This window comes from Canis aureus, chromosome 16 (genome assembly GCF_053574225.1).
Source record: "Canis aureus isolate CA01 chromosome 16, VMU_Caureus_v.1.0, whole genome shotgun sequence".
Classification (NCBI taxonomy): domain Eukaryota; kingdom Metazoa; phylum Chordata; class Mammalia; order Carnivora; family Canidae; genus Canis; species Canis aureus.
In genome coordinates this window covers 42,106,866-42,125,974 of record NC_135626.1, presented here as the reverse complement: position 1 = coordinate 42,125,974, position 19,109 = coordinate 42,106,866, and the positions used below count along the sequence as shown (strand labels likewise).

The 19,109-nt window shown below is 47.7% G+C and overlaps 1 protein-coding gene across 5 annotated transcripts in view; it reads left to right on the top strand.

Annotated features, from left to right (window-relative positions):
- The first annotated feature begins 16,361 nt into the window (after window positions 1–16,361).
- UBTF (upstream binding transcription factor) overlaps window positions 16,362–19,109 on the top strand; it is a 16,154-nt gene continuing 13,406 nt past the window's right edge. For 2 of the 5 annotated variants that reach the window (XM_077853475.1, XM_077853471.1), the window contains exon 1: window positions 17,056–17,213. The gene's annotated coding sequence lies outside the window, so the exon portion shown is untranslated. Of the gene's footprint in view, window positions 16,749–17,055; window positions 17,214–18,424; window positions 18,575–18,925; window positions 19,054–19,109 lie in introns of those variants that run through there. The other 3 variants (XM_077853474.1, XM_077853472.1, XM_077853473.1) reach the window with 3 other exon arrangements.

Sequence of the window (19,109 nt, the reverse complement as noted above, 5' to 3'; positions counted from 1 at the left end):
TAACCCCACTCCAGGTAAGGGCATAATTCAAGAGAATCCAAAATCTCTATACCTGAAAATATTGTTTTTAAATTTTCTTTTTTAATTTTAAGTAAACTGTATTCCACACATGGGGCTCGAACTCAGGATCGCAAGATCAAGCATCACATACTCCACCAACTGAGCCAGCCACCCCTATACTTGAAGATATTCTTTATGGGTCTACCTATAGAAGCAAAAAACTAGAAAGAGCCCAAATATATTGTAAGAAGAGAGTGGTTAGTAAATTATAGCAAATTACCTTTCCTCAGTATAATAGACTAGGCAGGCCCTACAAATAATGATGAGGGGCGCCTGGCTTGCTTGGTTAGCAGAGCATGTGACTCTGGATCCTGGGGTTGTTGGAGGGAGCCCCACGTTGGGCATTGAGATTACTTAGAAAACAAGCAAATGGGGCACCTGGATGGCTCAGTGGTTGAGCATCTGCCTTTGGCTCAGGTCATGATCCCAGGGTCCTGGGATTGAGTCCTGCATTGGATGCCCTGCAGGGAGCCTGCTTGTCCCTCTGCCTGTGTCTCTGCCTCTCTCTCTGTATCTCTCATGAATAAATAAATAAAAATCTTAAAAAAAAAAAAAAAGAAGAAAAAGAAAAGAAAAGAAAAGAAAAGAAAAGAAAAGAAAAGAAAAGAAAAGAAAAGAAGGGAATCCCTGGGTGGCTCAGCAGTTTGGCGCCTGCCTTCGGCCCAGGGCATGATCCTGGAGTCCCGGGATAGAGTCCCACATCAGGCTCTCTGCATGGAGCCTGCTTCTCCCTCCGCCTGTGTCTCTGCCTCTCCCTCTGTGTGTCTTTCATGAATAGATAAATAAAATCTTTTTAAAAAAATAAAAAAGAAAAGAAAAGAAGCAAATAATAATGATGGTGAAGAAGCTGTTGGATCAGCTTTATGCAATCACATGATCCTGGGCCTCTGAGGTCAATGAGTTTGGAATTCTAGATTTGTGATTTAGTTGGAGATGGACAGACAACCTCATCTCTGAGCTCAATTTTCTGCATCTGTAAGATGGAGGTAATGATATGTCACAGTGTTACTGAGTGGAAAAATCAGATCACACACCTCGAGGTCCTAGCCCAGTGCTGGCATTTAGTAAGCAAAATGTTTATTCTTGTTTCTTAAGCAAGGCATGGAGTGCTGTGACCCTCAAAGTAACAGCCATACAGAAGTGGCTTAGAGACTTAAACAGGAAAAAATGAAAATGCCATGGTGGTAGAGTTATAGGGGATATTGATTTTTCCCCTCTTGCGTCTGCACCCTTGGTGAGAAGGATTAAATTTGTCATCCTCAGTTCAGGGTAGATTACCACTGATCTTTCTTTCCTTCTTTCTTTCTTTCTTTCTTTCTTTCTTTCTTTCTTTCTTTCTTTCTTTCTTTCTAAGATTTATTTATTTGAGAGAAAGAGAGTGGTGGGGGAGGGGCACAGGGAGCCGGAGGGAGAATCTCCAAGCAGACTCCACGCTGAGAGTGGAGCCCAAGGGGTGCTCAATCTCACTACCCTGAGGTCACACCCAGAAATCCCTGACCTGAGCCAAAACCAAGAATCGGATGCTTAAGTAGCTGCACCACCCAGGTGCCTCTGACCATTCTCCTTTCTTTACTTCTTTCTTTCCTTCCTTCCTCCATCCTTCCTTCCCCTTTATCTCCATCCCCTACTCCTCTTTTCCTCTCCCTCCATAGGCAGCTATTCTAACATGTTTAACATGTATCCTTTTGTGTGGGCATGTTCTTGAAAAGATGTCATTGATATTGCTTTACATTATGGAATTTTTAATATATACACAATGGTTGACACGAGTACAATAAACCCCCATATGTTTATCTCCCAGACTCAAAAATTATCAAGATTTTGTCTTAAAATCTTGCCTACATCTTTGCCTAAAATACATTTGTTTCATTTTTCTCTTTTTTTTTCCTTTTCCTTAACTAAATACTCTAAATTTTTTTGGCTTTTATTTATTTATTTGAGAGAAAGAGAGAGAATGAGCAGGGGGAGGGCCAGGGGGAGAAGCAGACTCCCCACTGAGCAGGGAGCTCAATTCAGGGCTCCGTCAAAGGACTCTGGGATCATGACCTGAGCCCAAGGCAGATGCTTAACCCACTGAGCCACCCAGAAAGCCCTGAACTTTAAAATGAACCTCAGATATCATGCCGTTTCACCTCTATATTCTTCAGCTATGCATCATCCCACCAACATTGAACGTTCTTACCAACTGCAATGCCACCATCACACCCAAGAAAATGTGCGATAATAATAACAATTATTGAATCTTTAAAACAAAAAGGGGGGTGGGGAACGCCTGGGTGGCTCAGCGGTTGAGCGACTGCCTTTGGCCCAAGGCATGATCCCAGAGTCCCCGGATCGAGTCCCACATCGGGCTCCCTGCATGGAGCCTACTTCTCCCTTTGCCTATGTCTCTGCTTCTCTCTCTGTGTGTCTCTTGTGAATCAATAAATGGAATCTTTTAAAAAATAACTATTATTATAATCTAATATCCAATTTATAATAAATTTTAATAAATTTCTCAAGATGTATCTTTGCCATTGGTTTGTCGTGTGTGTGGGTGTGGGTGTGGGTGTTCCTATACATTATCAGTATTGTGTTCTAGTCCAGGTTCTGTTGATCTTCTTTCCTGCCCTGCACTATGGTTTTAAGATCCAGAAGTTGTTCTGTGAACACTGAATTACTTTAGCTCATGTGTGATGCTCCATGGGACACCTGTCTTTGGTTTCTTCACTCTCCCAGGGAGGGACACACAACTGTACCCTACTTCCCTCCCACCAAAAACTTGCAGAGAAAGTCCTTGTGCATGTCTTATGCTTCTGGTGAGAATCTCTTTGGGTGATGTACCCAGGGGCCAGGAGTGGATTTGCTAGGTCACAGGGTATAAACACGTCTCTCTCTCGACCTGACTAAATATGTCTGTATTTCTCTCTATTATTGTCTGCACCAGTCCATACTCCCATAGGCAGTCTAGGAGGTTCCTATATCCCCATATTATTGACATTATTCAGCCCTTTTGATTTTTGCTAGTCTGACTGAGGTATTACCTCATTGTTTTTTTTTTGTTGCATCTCTCTGGTCACTAAAGAGTTTGAGCATCTCTGCATTTGATTAGTCTTTCAGATTTCCTATTATAGGGGCACCTGGGTGGCTCACTTGTTTAAGTCTCTGCCTGGGATCCAGCCCGGTGTCACATCCCAACATCCCAGCATTGGGCTCCCTGCTGGGGGGAGGGGTGTCTGCTTCTCCCTCTGCTCCTCCCCCTGCTCGTGTTCTCTCTTGCTTTCTCTCTCTCTCAAATACATAAAATCTTTAGAAGAAATTTCCTATCATATATTTTCTCATATCATTTGGTAATGTTTCTATGGAGGTTGATGCCTTTTTGGATGTTGATTTACAACATCCTTTGTTGGTTTTATTTATTTATTTTTTCTTTGTTGGTTTTAGACCTTGCTAAAATATTCTCCCATCTTGTCATCACTCTCTTAATTTTGTTCACATCATTGATCAGAAATCTTTAATTTTGGGGATCCCTGGGTGGCTCGGCGGTTTGGCGCCTGGGGTCCCAGGATCGAGCCCCGCGTTGGGCTCCCGGCATGGAACCTGCTTCTCCCTCTGCCTGTGTCTCTGTCTCTCTCTCTATGTCTATCATGAATAAATAAATAAAATCTTAAACAAAAAGAAATCTTTAATTTTGATGTAATTAGGTACACCCAAAAGGAAGAGTTTGGACTTGATTCAGTAGATACTAGGGAGTCATTGCAGGTTCTTGAACTGGAGAGTGACTTGATTAAAGTGATTCAACTGAGAGCTATATCCAGGAGGGATTGGCTCCAAGGAGGCAAACTGGGAGTCTGCAGGTAAATGAGTGAGTAACAGAGGCAAGCAGACATAGCCCTTGCCCCCACAGGACCTTCAGTCAGCATGGGGATCCGGCATTCAACAAGAGTGATGAATATTTTCACGGAGTGGTGAGAACAGAGCAGGGCTAGAATTAGGCGTGGCTTCCTGGAGGCAGAGACATTTGTTCTGAATCCTAAGGGAAAAAGTAAGAGCTAGCCCAGTAGTGAGAGAGGGAGAATGTCTTGAAGGAATAAAGGTCTAGAAAATGAATATATTCAGGGGCACCTGGCTGACTCAGTCTGTAGAGTCTGTGACTCTTGATCTCAGGATCATGAGTTTGAGCCCCACATTGGGTGTAGAGATTACTTTAAAAAAGAAAGAAAGAAAGAAAGAAAGAAAGAAAGAAAGAAAGAAAGAAAGAAAGAAAGAAAGAAAATGACTATATTCAAGAAATACTCTGAAGATAAAGTGGGTGAATTCGCTCAGCAAAGTCAAATAACATGGTGGAAAGCCTGCTGGATTGGCAGGCCACATGGTGGGTGGTCTCAGAAAGTTGTTTCTTTCCCAGGCACCGGGGCCCAAAGCCAGATGACAGGAGGTGAGGAAGAGCTGGTAAGGAAGCAGAAGCAGAGGTGTGGGTCATGGTTGAGGAGCTTGGCAGGAACAGGACCGGCAGAGAGTGCCCAGCTAATTCTTCACAGTGGTTCAGAGACTACTTTGCAGGTGGGAAGACATATTCATAAGCACACAACTGTCTCTTTCCTTTAAGCCACAGCTTCATATTTTCAGTTATTAAAAATCTGTACATAAAACACTTAAAATTATAAGCCTAACACAGAGAATAAAAGCCTACAAAAAAAATCCCCAGTAATCACTGTTAATCATTTATATTCCTGCGGACTGATTTATATGTGAACACTAATTTACCTATTTTTAAAAATTGATCATACGAGGGCACCTGGGTGGCTCACTTGGTTAGGTGTCTGCCTTTAGCTCAGGTTGTGATCCCAGGGTCCTGGAATGGAGCCCTGCATCATCACATCGGTTTCCCTGCTCAGCAGGGAGTTTGCCTTTCCCTCTGCCCCTCCCCTGCTCATGTTTTCACTCTCTTTCAAATAAATAAACAAAATCCTTACAAAAAAATAGATTATACGTAATTTTTAAAAAGATTTTATTTATTCATGAGAGACACACAGAGAGAGAGAGAGGCAGAGACACAGGCAGAGGGAGAAGCAGGCTCCATGTAGGGAGCCCGACGCAGGACTCAATCCCAGGACTCCAGGATCACGCCCTGGGCCAAAGGCAGGCACCAAACCGCTGAGCCACCCAGGGATCCCTTATATGTAATTTTTAAACACAAATTCAAATGCATGAAACAAAAAATGATGAAATGGAAAGGAAAAATAGATAAATCCACAATTATAGTAGGAAACTACAACCACTCTCTCAATAAGCCATAGTACAAGCAGACAGAAAATTATTGAGGATATAGAAGACCTGAAGAGCACTACCAACCTACTTGACCTAATTTATGTTTGAAGAGCATACCAACCAACAATAGCAAAATGCACATTCTCTTCGACTGCACATGGATAATTCACCAAAATAGACTATAACACAAACCTTAACAAATGTAAAAGAATTGAAACCATGGGTTGTATAATCTATGCCCATTACAGAATTAAATTAAAAATCAATAACAGAAAAACATCTGGAATAAAAAAAAAAAAGAAGCACCCTAAATAGTTAAAAACTAACCAAGTGACTTGTAAATAACCTATGGATCAAAGAGGAAGTCTTGGGAAATTAGAAAATATTTTATTTTATTTTACTTTTAAAGATTTATTTATTTATTCATGATAGACACATAGAGAGAGAGGTGGAGACACAGGCAAAGGGAGAAGCAGGCTCCATGCAGGGAGCCCCACGTGGGACTCGATCCCGGGACTCCAGGATCGTGCCCTGGGCCCAAGGCAGGCGCTAAACCGCTGAGCCACCCAGGTATCCCCCTAGAAAATATTTTAAATTGTATGCAGATGAAACATCAAAATTTGTGGGAGGCAGGGGATCCCTGGGTGGCTCAGCGGTTTAGCGCCTGCCTTCAGCCCAGGGCTTGATCCTGGAGTCCCGGGATCCAGTCCTGCATCAGTCTCCCTGGATGGAGCCTAATTCTCCCTTTGCCTCTGCCTCTGCCTCTCTCTGTGTCTTTCATAAATAAATAAATAAAATCTTAAAAAAAAAATTGTGGGATGCAATTAAGCAGTGTCTAGAGGGAAACAGTATTAAATACTTAGGTCAGGGGAATCCCTGGGTGGCGCAGCGGTTTGGCGCCTGCCTTTGGCCCAGGGCGCGATCCTGGAGACCCGGGATCGAATCCCACGTCGGGCTCCCAGTGCGTGGAGCCTGCTTCTTCTCTCTCCATGTCTATCATAAATAAATAAATCTTTAAAAAAAAAAAAAATACTTAGGTCAGGAAATAAGAAAGATCTCAATTTAGTAATTTAAACCTCTACCTTAAAAAAACAGAGGGGGTGGGCAGCCCGGGTGCCTCAGCGGTTTAGCGCCGCTTTCAGCCCAGGGTGTGATCCTGGAGACCCGGAATCAGAGTCCCACGTCGGGCTCCCTGCATGGAGCCTGTTTCTCCTTCTGCCTGTGTCTCTGCCTCTGTCTCTCTCCTCTCTGTGTTTCTCATGAATAAATAAATAAAACCTTAAAAAAAAAAAAAAAAAAAACAGAGGGGGCTGCATCGCTGGCTCAGTTGGTAGAGCATAGAGAATGAGACTCTTGATCTCAGGGTTGTGAATTCAAGCCCCATGTTGGGCATAGGGTTTACTTAAAAAAAAAAAAAAAAGAAAAAACCTAGAAAAAGAAGAGCAAATTAGAACCAACTCAAGCGGAAAGAAAGAAATAATAAAGACTTTGAGAACAAACAATAGAGAAAATCAGTGAAACCAAAAATTAGTTCTTTGGAAAAAAAAAATTAGTTCTTTGGGAAAGAAATCAATAAAACTGATAAACTTCTAGCCATACTGACCAAGAAAAAAAGGAAAACTATAAATTATAAATAATAGAAATTAGAGGACATAACTACCCTAAGACATTAAAAAGATAGTCAAAGAATCTACAAACATAAATATCCATAAATTTCACAACTTTGATGAAATTAACAAATTCCTTAAAAAATGCAAACTGTCAAAGCTCATTCAAAAAGAAATAGAGGGATCCCTGGGTGGCGCAGCGGTTTGGCGCCTGCCTTTGGCCCAGGGCGCGATCCTGGAGACCCGGGATCGAATCCCACGTCGGGCTCCCGGTGCATGGAGCCTGCTTCTCCCTCTGCCTATGTCTCTGCCTCTCTCTCTCTCTCTGTGACTATCATAAAAAAAAAAAAAAAAAAGAAAAGAAATAAAGGGCAGCCCCAGTGGCCCAGAGGTTTAGTGCCGCCTTCAGCCAGGGATGTGATCCTTGAGACCCGGGATCGAGTCCCACGTCAGGCTCCCTGCATGGAGTCTGCTTCTCCCTCTGCCTGTGTCTCTGCCTCTGTGTGTGTGTCTCTCACGAATAAATAAATAAAATCTTAAAAGAGAAAAAAAAGAAATAGAGACAGCAATAACAACAAAACAACCTAATTCAAAAATAAGTAAAGAACTTGAATACCCTCTGCCTCTCCCTTGCCCCATTTGTGCTTTCTCTCTCATTCTCTCTCTCTCTCATAAATAAATAAATAAATAAATAAATAAATAAATAAATAAATAAATAAAATATTAAAAGGAGAGAGTGCCTGGGTGGCTCAGTAGGTTAAGCATCTGCCTTAGGCTCAAATCATGATCCTGGGGTCCTAGGATCAAAGCCCCAGTCCAGCTCCCTGCTCAGCAGGGAATCTGCTTCTCCCTCTCCCTCTGCTCCTCCCCATTTGTGCTTTCTTATTCTCTCTCTCCCTCTCTCTCTCTCTCAAATAAATAAATAAAATCTTTAAAAAAAGAACTTGAATAGACACTTCTCCAAAGAAGATTTACAAATGGCCAATAAACACATGAAAACATTATCAACATCATTAATCATTAGGGAAATACCCATCAAAACTACAATGAAATACCACCTCATACCCATTAGGATAATAAAAGAAAGAGAAAATACAAGTGTTGGTGAGGAAGTGGAGAAATTGGAACCCCTGTGCACTGTTGGTCGGAATGTAAAATGATACTGCTGCTGTGGAAAACAGTATAGTGCTTCCTCAAAAGATTAAAAATAGAGTTAGCATATAATCCAGCAATTCCACTTCTGAGTATATACCAAAAGAATTGAAAGCAGGGTCTCAAAGTGATATTTATGTACTTATTTTCATAGTAGCATCTTTCATAATAGCTAAAACTTGGAAGCAACCCAAGTGTCCATCGATGCATGAATGGGTAAACAAAATGTGGTCTATACACACAGTGGAATATTATTTAGCTTTAAAAAGGAAGGAAATTCTGACATATGATATAACATGGATGAACCTTAAGGACATTACTCTAAGTGAAATAAACCACTCATAAACAAACTGTGTGATTCCACTCACAGGAGTTACATAAAGTAGTAAAAAATCCTAACAAGTAAAAAGCTGGTGAAAAGAATCCTAACAAGAAAAAAGGTGAAAGATAAACAATTCTTTGTAGATCTGTCAAAGAAGTGAGATCACAGGCCAAACTTTCCTTGCCCAAATTGAATAAATAAATCTTAAAAAAGAAAAAGAATAAAAATCAGAGCTGAAATCAATGAAATTGAAAGCAAGAAATTGATAGAGAAAATCAACAAAACCAAAAGCTTTGCTCTTGTTAAATCAGTAAACCTCTCGCTAGGCTGACTAAGAAAAAAAGAGAGAAGACACAAATTGCTAATACCAGAAATGAAAGAGAGGACATCACTACCGATCTCAGCCATTGGAAGGATATATAGGAATATTATAAGCAATTCCACAAATTTGATAAATGGATGAAATGAACCAATTCCTTGAAAGGATACCATCTGCCAAAATTCACACAAGAAGAAATGGACAACTGAATAAGCCTATCTCCATTAAAGAAATTGAATCAATAATTAATAACCTTTCAAAACATGACGTACCAGGCCCAGATGTGTTCACTGGTCATTTCCACCAAACTTTTAAGGAAGAAATTATATCAATTCTCTACAATTTCTTCCAGAAGATAGAAGCAGAGAGAATACTTCCTAACACTTCACTGAGGCCAGTATTACCCTAATGCCTAAATCAAAGATTATAAGAGAACCATAGATCAATATCTCTCATGAATATAGGTGTAAAAATCCTCAACAAAATATTAGCTAATTGAATTCCACAATGTATAAAAAGAATTATACACCACAACCAAGTAGGATATATTTCAGGTATACAAAAGGCTGATTCAACATTCAAAAAGCAATTAATATAATCTGTCACATCAATAGGCCAAAGAAGAAAAGTTATATGATCATATTAATGGGATGGATGAGAAAAAGTCATTTGACAAAATTTAATAACCATTCATGATAAAAACTCTCAGCATAGCGCAGCCCGGGTGGCTCAGTGGTTCAGGGCCGCCTTCAGCCCAGGGCATGATCCTGGAGACCCGGGATCGAGTCCCATGTCAGGCTCCCTGCATGGAGCCTGTTTCTCCCTCTGCCTGTGTCTCTGCCTCTCTCTATACCTCTCTCTGTGTGTCTCTCATGAATAAATAAATAAAATCTTAAAAAAAAAAAAAAGCCTCTCAGGAATAGAGAGGAATTCGCTCTATTTGCTAAAGAACATCTGCAAAAAACATACAGCTAACATCATACTTTGTGATGAGAAACTCAGGCACCTGGGTGGCTCAGTTGGTTAAGCAACCGATTCATGATTTTGGCTCAGGTGGTGATCTCAGGGCTGATCTCAGGGTCATGAGATCTGAGCCCCATGTCTCCTTGTGCTCCATGCTCAGTGTGGAGTCTGGGATTCTCTCTCTCCTTCTCTCTCTGCCCGTCTCCCCTTCCCCCCCTCAAATAAATAAATAAATAAATAAATAAATAAATAAATAAATAATATTTTTAAATGGTGAGAAACTCAGTTTCCCACTAAGATCCAGAATAAGGCAGGATGTACCCTCTTGTCACTGCTTTTCTTTTTCTTTCTTTCTTTCAAGATTTTATTTACTTATTTATTTGAGAGAGAGAGTCCAAGTAGGGGGAGAGGCAGAGGGAGAGACTCTCAAGTAGACTCCTTGTTGAGCCTGGAGCTGACACAGGGCTCAATCTCAGGACCCTGATCAGGATCATGACCTGAACAGAAACCAAGAGTTGGATGCTCAACCAACTGAGCCACTTAGGTGCCCTGCTACTGCCTTTTAATAAATAAAATAAAAGGAGAAGAGAAACAAAGGAAAAAAGCACACAAATTGGGGGGGGAAAGACTGTCTTGTTTATAGATGACATGATCATCCATGTAGAAAATCTGAAAGAACTAACAATAACAACAATAAAAAAAAAACCTCATGGAACTAATGGTTATAACCAGGTTGTAGGACACAAGGTTAATATACAAAAGTCAATCACGGGATCCCTGGGTGGCGCACCGGTTTAGCGCCTGCCTTTGGCCCAGGGCGCGATCCTGGAGACCCGGGATCGAATCCCACATCGGGCTCCCGGTGCATGGAGCCTGCTTCTCCCTCTGCCTGTGTCTCTGCCTCTCTCTCTCTCTCTCTCTCTCTGTGACTATCATAAATAAATAAAAATTAAAAAAAAAAAAGTCAATCACTTTCCTATATACCAGCAATAAACAAGAGGGATTTGAAATTAAAAATATGTTATCCTTATATTAGCATTCAAAGTGAAATACTTACATATAAATCTAACAAAATATGTTTAAGAACTATATGAGGAAAACTACAAAACTCTGATAAAAGAAATAAAAAAAGGACTACATAAATGGAGAGATTTCCATGTTCATGGCTAGGAAAGCTCAATATTGGTTTGGGTTTTTTAAAAAAGATATTTATTTATTTATTTATTTATTTATTTGAGAGAGAGAGACAGAGCATGAGCGGCAGAAAGGGCAGAGAGAGAAAGAGAGACAAACAGACTCCCCAATGAGTGAGGAGCCCAACTCAGGATCCAATCCCAGGAACCCCAGATCATGACCTGAGCTGAAGTCAGATGCTTAACTCACTGAGCCACCCAGGAGCCCCAGAAAGCTCAATATTGTTAAAATGTCATTCTTGCCATTTTGATCTAAAGATTCAAGGCAATCTTAATCAAAATCCCATCAAGTTATTTTGTAGCTATTGACAGGTTCTAAGGTTTATATGGAGAGGAAAAAGACCTAGAATAGCCAATACAATATTGAAGGAGAAGGACAAAACTGGAGAACTGATACTACTTGACTTCAAGACATACTATAAAGCTACAGTAATCAAGACAGTGTGGTACTGGCAAAAGAACAGACAAATGGAATAATGGAACATAATAGAGAGCCCAGGAATAGAGCCACATAAATATAGTCTGCTGTCTGACAAAGGAGCAAAACCAATACAATGGAGGAAAGATAGTCTTTTCAACAAATGGTGCTGGACATCCTCATGCAAAAAAAAAAATTTAATCTAGGAACACCTGAGTGGTTCAGTGGTTGAACGTCTTCCTTTGGCTCAGGTTATGATCATGGGGTCCTGGGACTGAGGCCCGCATCAGGCTCCCCGTGGGGAGCCTGCTTCTCCCTCTGCCTGTGTCTCTGCCTCTGTGTGTGTGTGTGTCTCTCATGAACAAATAAATAAAATTAAAAAAAAAAAAGTTCTGCGCTACAAAAGACATGTCAAGAGAATGAGAAGACAAGCCACAGACTGGGAGAAAATACTTGCAAAAGATATATCTGATAACAGATTATTATGAAGAATATACAAAGAAGTCTTAAAAGTCTACAATAAGAAAATGAATACCTGATTGGAAAATGGGCCAAAGATCTGAACAGACATCTCCCAAAAGAGACCTGCAGAGGGCAAGTAAGCATATGAAGATAGTCAACATCATATGCCATTAAGAAATTGCAAACTAAAACAATGAGATATCATTACACATCTATTAGAATGGCCAAAATCCAACAACATTGACAACACCATCTGGCAATATTATTAATGTCCAATATATTTATATTCTGTGATACAGGAATTCTACTCCTGGAAATATACACAGGAGGAATGAATGCATATATCTACCAAAAGATATGTACAAGAATGTTTGAAGCCACTTTATTCTTAATTGTCAAAAACTAGGGCAGCCAGGGGGCTCAGCGGTTTAGCACTGCCTTCAGTCCAGGGCCTGATCCTGGAGACCTGGGATCAAGTCCCACATTGGGCTCCCTGCATGGAGCCTGCTTCTCCTCTGCCTGTGTCTCTGCCTCTCTCTTTCTGTGTCTCTCATGAATAAATAAATAAAATCTTAAAAAAAAAAACTAGACACAACCCAAATGATCATTAAGAGTAGAAAGGATAATTGTGATGTATTCACACAATGGAATACTACATAGTAATGAAAATGAAGGAACCATGGCTACTTGCAGCATCACAAATTAATCTTAGACATAACATTGAGTGAAAGAGGTCAGGTGTAGGGACGCCTGGGTGGCTCCAGGACGCTTGGGTGGCTCTGAGGTTGAGCTTCTGCCTTTTGCTTTGGGCGTGTCCCTGGAGTCCTGGGATTGAATCCCGCATTGGGCTCCCTGCATGGAGCCTGCTTCTCTCTCTGCCTGTGTCTCTGCCTCTTTCTCTCTGTGCCTCTCATGAATGAATACATAAAATCTTTTAAAAACAAGAGATTAGGTATAAAGAAGTTACATGCATAAGATTCCATGAATGTGAACTCCCAGTCCAGAAACAGGTTAAATTTCTTTCTCTATAGCAATGGGGCTCAGAATATTGGTGACATTTAGAGGGAAATATTGACTTTGAGTAACCTTGCTAGATGCTAGAAACATTCCATACTTTGGTCTGGGTGGTAGTTCCATGATATATATACTATGTATACATACATAAAAATCAAGCAGTAAACTTAAAACATGGGCAATTTATTATCTGTAAAAAAAGAAAAATATGGGGATCCCTGGGTGGCTCAGCGGTTTAGCGTCTGCCTTAGGCCCAGGGCGTGATCCTGGAGTCCGGGGATAGAGTCCCACATTGGGCTCCCTGCATGGAGCCTGCTTCTGCCTCTGCCTGTGTCTCTGCTTCTCTCTCTCTCTCTCTGTCTCTCATGAATAAATAAAATCTTTTCTAAAAAAAGAAAAATATATCAATTTTTATTTCTTTATCAATTAAAAAAAGAAAAAAATAGGGGTACTTGGGTGGCTCAGTCAGTTAGGCATCCGCCTTCAGCTCTGGTCATGATTCCTGTGGGGTCCTGGGATCCAGGCTGGAACAGGGCTCCCTGCTTAGGGGGGAGCCTGCTTCTCCCTCTCCTTCTCCCTCTCCCCCTTCCTCCTGCCCTCTCTCTGTCTCTCTCAAATAAATAAATAAAATCTTTTAGGAAAAAATAAGGGACAGCAGCTCAGGAAAAAAAAAAAAGGAAGACATCTTTATGTCATTATCTTGAATAAACATTAAAAAACAGAACATTTAGGGGCACCTGGGTGGCTCAGTGGTTGAGCATCTGCCTTTAGCTCAGGTTGTGATCCCAGGGTCCTGGGATGGAGTCCCAGTGGGGAGCCTGCTTCTGCCTCAGCCTCTGCCTATGTCTCTGGCTCTCTCTCTGTCTCTCATGAATAAATAAATAAAGTCTTTAAAAACTAATAAAATAAAAAATAAAAATAAAAAGCAGAACATTTCCAATACACATTAAAGGACACATGTTTGAAAATAATGTTCATCTGTATACCACGAAATAAATTAAATAAATAAATAAATAAAATTACTTCACGTACACAAGGAATTCAAACACTACACTTTGGTTAACGCATTCCAGGCACACTAGGGGTTTGATGTGAGCTCCTGCTGGGATACTGGCAACCCAGAGAAGTGCTGGGGCCAAGTGGAGAGTGTGTAGCTAGGATTATGCCTTGTCACCAGCCTGGCTGGAGGTATGGAAGGCTAAGGCTTTGTGTCAAGGTACAGGGTGGAAAACTGGAAGGGAGGGAAGGTAAATTAGGAGAGGGGGCAAAGAAGAAGGACCAAGGGCAGATTCCCTCAGAGTCTGGCCCATGTCCCAAGTCCTAGACTCTTGACCTCACCAGAGAGACACAATAGATGTAAAACAAGGCAGTTGGTTTCCAAGTGGGAAGAGTGCCAGATGTTTTTTTTTTTTTTTGCTGCCCAAGGAATGAAAAATCAATAATAATCATTTTTATGATTCATGTTCATCCTGTTTTATTCCAGAGCACTTTACCGAAAGGCCCCTTGGCCCAGCCAAGAAGCTCAGGGCCAGGAGCCAGGACACCTGGATTCTAGATCTGTGTGTAAAAGACTTGGGCCTTTCTTGGGATCCAAGTTTCTCAGTTGTGGCAAGTGACATTGTGGAGCATTCCACCTACAGTTTATATACATCATCTCGGGTGACTCTCCAACCCCTGGGGAAGAAAGCAGAGAAAGCAGGTTTGCTATTCTCATTTTATAGACAAGGAAACAGTATCAGCAGATGAGGTTAAGAGATGTGATCAAACACACACTGCTTAAGAGGGTGGGGAAGCTGAGAAGCTGGGAGCTGTGACTTCTGACTCTAAACCCTTTGCTCTTTCCCAGACAAAACAAGAAAGTCAGGAGGCACCTGGGTGGCTCAGTGGTTGAGCCTTTGGCGCATGTCCTGATCTTGGGGGTCTTGGGATCCAGTCCTGCATGGGGCTCCCCACAGGGAGCCTGCTTCTCCCTCTGCCTATGTCTCTGCCTCTCTCTGTGTCTCTCATGAATAAATAAAATCTTAAAACACACATACGAAAGTCAGTCCGTTTTCTAAGTACAGTGTGAGGTGGTTTGATCCTACACAAAATGCTCTGAGTAGGCTCCAAGGGCAGAGCTGGATTTGTGCAGACTTGAGCTGTACAATGTGTGTATGTGTGGGTCTTTAACAAAAATAATACCCAACAATGAAATAAAATTAAGAACAGGGCACTACAAGGCCCCGCAAATGAGGGGCCATGAGCTGAAGCTTCATTAGCAACAAGGTCAACCGGCCTCTCCTACGTGCCCTGCCCACTCAAAAATCCGGTCACACCAGATCTTGACAAGGTTTTCCTCCCTGTTTGTAAGACGTGGCAGATGTGGGCTGTGGAAGTCCTGGGAAAGGAATCTCATTTCTCCCAGGAGACAAGAGGAATTACAGCGGCAGGGAGGCCGCTGAGTGAGGATGGAGAAGGCTGTGTGCCAGCGGAGAGTCCGGAGGGGCCGGCGCCCCGGCTGGCCGCGGTGCGGGCAGTCCGCAGAGTCGGTGCGGGAGGCGGGCAGCCCGGGAGCCCCGGAGCCCGGCGCGATGGCGCTGCGCGGGCAGCGGCGGCCCAGACCGCAGGCTCGCCTGTGGGAAGCGGGCGCTCTTCGTCTTCCGGCTCCCTGCGTCCTGACAACCCTGCTGCCTCGGAGGAGGGGAGGCAGAGACCGACGACCGCAGCCGGCAGCCCCGGGAGGGCGGATGGCGGTCCCCGCCCCGGCCTCTCGCCCCCGGAGCCGCAGGACGGCGGAGTGCCGCAGGCCCGGGCGAAGGCTGCCCCGCGGCGGCTCGGGCGGCGGGGCCCGGGTGCCAGGCTCCCCTCGCGGCTCCCCGCCGCCGCTGGGGGAAGGAGGGGGCACAGCGCCCGCGGCCTGCTTTCCCAGGGCTGGCCGAGCCTTTTTGACAAGCTGATTGCATGGCGGGGATTGGCTGGTCCGGGCGTGACGCCGGTAACAACAAAGGTGGAGTTGGAAGAAATTAGATTAAAGGAGAGGGAAAAAAAAAAAAAATTAAAGGGGGAGCTGGCAGGGGACTGGAGGCAGAGACCGAGGGGGAGATGCGCGAAGCGCGGTCTCCTGGCTCCCGCTTCGCCCCGGAAGCCCCTGGCGCAGACCCACCGGGATCACGCTCTCCGCCCCAACCCCGGCCCAACTACCGAAACCGGGGTGGGGGGTGGGGGGAGGCTGCTGCTTCTTGAGAAATCCCCCTAATTCCCACCCTGACACCCCTTGCTACGGCCCAAGGGGAGAACTTTTTGATCGGACACCTCGGATCCTAAACCCGGAGGAGGTGAGGGGGGTTGAGAACAACGAGAGGCTCGCTCTAAAACCCGGAAGGCCCTCGCGGGGAGCCGAGATCCGGCGAGGCGGGGTGCTCCCCCGGTTTTTCAATGTGTTGCAAATCTAAGAGCTTCTTACTTTTTTTTTTTGTAACCCCCCCCTCCTTTATCCCCCACCCCCTCGCTTTGGCTTCAGGGTTGCAAAAGCAAAGAGCAATAAAAAAAAAAAAAAAAAAAAAAAAAAGCCGCGCACACACTCAGACACACACCAGTGGCGACAGGGGAGAGTTGGAAAGACGCAGGAGAGAAGCAGGAGGCAGGAGGCAGCGGGGAGGGAGCAATGGGAGCGGGAAGCAGGCAGGTTCCCTCGCAAATCCCCCTCCGGCCCTACGTCGCTTCGCCGGCCCCGGCAGGGGAGCCAGGAACCGGGCTAGCAGATGGAGGAGTGGAGCTCGCTCTAGGCAGCGGGCTTGGCCGGAGAATGGAGGAGCCGCCAAGCGACCGGCTGATTGGAAGAGAAACGCAGAGCGATGGAGGCGGGGGTAGGAGGACGATTTCTCTGCGGGGACTGGCGGCGGCGTATACGCCCGGGTCGGGCGCTGCAGAGCTTGGCTAGCTTTCAACCCGCGCTCGCCGGCTCCAGCCCCGCGCGCCCCCACCCCCAGCCCTCCCGGCGGCTCCGCAGGTGAGTGCGAGCTGGGGGCAAAAAAAAACCCCAAAAGTCTCAACACGCCCGCCCTGCCCCCCCACCAAAAAAAAGAAAGAAAAGCATTTTTTTCTTTTTCTTTTTTTATTTTCGTGCAGCCCCCATCGCGGTGGGAGGGAAGGGGGTGAGGCTGAGTGGCCCGGAGGAGGCGGAGGGGCCAGGCGAGGCCGGGGTGGCCCGGGAGGCGGCGGCGCCGAGGCGGCTCTGACGGGCGAGCGCTCGGAGCGGCGCTGCGCTGCGCCGAGGCGGGCGGGCGGGCGGGCGGAGCGGGGCGGGCGGAGCGCGGCGCGTGGGGCTCGCCATTAGCCGTCGCTCCGCTTCGCCATCTCGGGCTTTGTCTGGCGACTCGCTGCCCCGGCGTCGGCTGCGGCGGAGCTGCGGCTCCGCTCTTCGGCCCGCCGCACCCCTAGGCGCCCCTGGCCCGCGCTCCCATTCACACGCTCGGTAAGTGAGCCCGGGCTCCGCGGATTTCGGGGGAGAGGGGTTGCTGCGAGTGGCGGCGGCGCCGATCTCCATGCGCCCGGGCAGGCCTGGGGAGCCATGCCGGGCTGGATTGAACCGGCTCCCAGAGCAGCTCCTCCGCCGGACCCCATCGCCCCCTCGCCGTTTCCGGGGTGTAAAGGAGCAAAGGGGACTTCTTTTTTTTTTTTTTTTAATTTGCAGGCAGGGCATTTTGTACGGGGTTTTTTTTTTTTTTTTTTTTTTTAAGTTTCGTGTGTGTGCTGTTCGGAAGCAAGGGGACCGCGAGGTAGGCGCCGAAGCCTGGCGCCGGGATGGGCGTGCGTGCGCCCCAAGCCGGTGGCCACGCTCCGGGGATGAGGGTGGGCGCGGAGCGCCCGCTCCAGGAGGCGGGAGAAGGGAGCGGGTGAGGACTGCCGTGGAAACCCGAATCTGAGCTGGGAGGACTTGGGGGAGAGCTCCGAAGCAGGGCTGCGGGCACCCCCTCAGCCTCCCCGGCCGCCGGGGGCCCCTCCGGGCACCGTCTCTGGCGGCCGCGCCTCGCGCCCTCCCTCCCGCGCCGGCCGAGCCTGCTAGTTCCCCCGCGGGTCTGGCGAGGTCGCTCTCGGCGCCCGCCCGCCCGCCTCGGCTCCGAGCCCCGCCGCCATCCGGGCGGCTGCGTGTCTCCCTGCCCCGGCCCCCCCTCCCCGGCAGCAGCAGCAGCCGCCGCCGCCGCCGCCGCCGCCGCCACCGCCGCCACCACCACCACCACCACCACTACCACCACCCCCCTCCCCTCCTTCCTTCCCTCCGCCTCGGCCGCCCGGGTCCCCCCAGCTCCCGCCCCTCCTCCCAGCTGCCCCCCGCGGAGCCCGCCCGGGCAGGCTGTGGGAGGGAGCGGAGCCGGCGAGGCGGGCGGGCTGGCGCTCGCTCCCCGGGGGTCGGTGTGCGCTCTACGGGGAAGGACGCGCTCGCTGCCCCGCTTCTCCCGCCCCCCCTCCCGCTCCTCCTCCTCCCTTCTCCCTCCTCCTCCCCGCTCCGGCGGCGGAGGCTGCGGCGGCGGCGGGGGGTGTGCGAGCTGAGGCCGGGGCCGGCGGGCGGGCGGCGGGCGGGCTGCCTGCAGGCGGAGGGCGCTGTGCTTTGTGCTTTTCGCCGCGAGGAGCAGCAGGCAGCAGCAGCCACAGCCGCCGCCGCCGCCACAGCAGCAGCCGCCGCCCCAGCGCCGCCGCCGCCGCGCCCGGAGGAGGAGCCGCTGCCGCCGCGGGAGGGAGCTGCGGCTGTGCCCGGCCGAGCGGGGGAGGGCGCCGCCGCTCAGAGCCGGGGAGGGAGCCGCCGGAGCGGGAAGCCCGGAGGCCGCGCTGCGCCGGGTAACCGAGGCGGCTGAGGACGCGCGCCGGGGTCGGGGCCGGGCGGCGGGGAGCGAACCGCGGGTGCCGTAGACGCCGGGGGAGACCCGGGCCGCCCTCCAGGCAGGGGACTGGACGAAAGAGGATCAGGGCATTGGAGAGGACGCCGAGAGCCGGGGGAGGGGAGGGCAGGAAGCGAGGCCCGAGCCGAGCCCCGGCCGCGGGCACAGGAGCCCGCGCTTCTCCGAGCCGGCAGGCGCAGTTCTCGCCGGCCGCCGGAGGGGGCGGCGGGGCCGGTGAGCGCTGCGCCCCCGCCTCCCGGCCGCCGTCCTCCCGCCCTCTCCTTGGCTCAGCTCCCCGGAGGCCGGGGCGGGGGCGCCGGCGGGGCTGGGCCGCAAGCTCGGGGGAGGAGGCGGCGGTTCCCGCCGTGGTCGCGCCTCTGCGGCGGGCTCCTCCGTGCGCGTCGGGGTGGCTGGGCGGTGGCGGCGCCTCCGGCCGGGGTGGGTGGCTCGGGGGCGGGGGGCAGGCTAGGCCGCTTCTCTCCGGCTGCTCACCC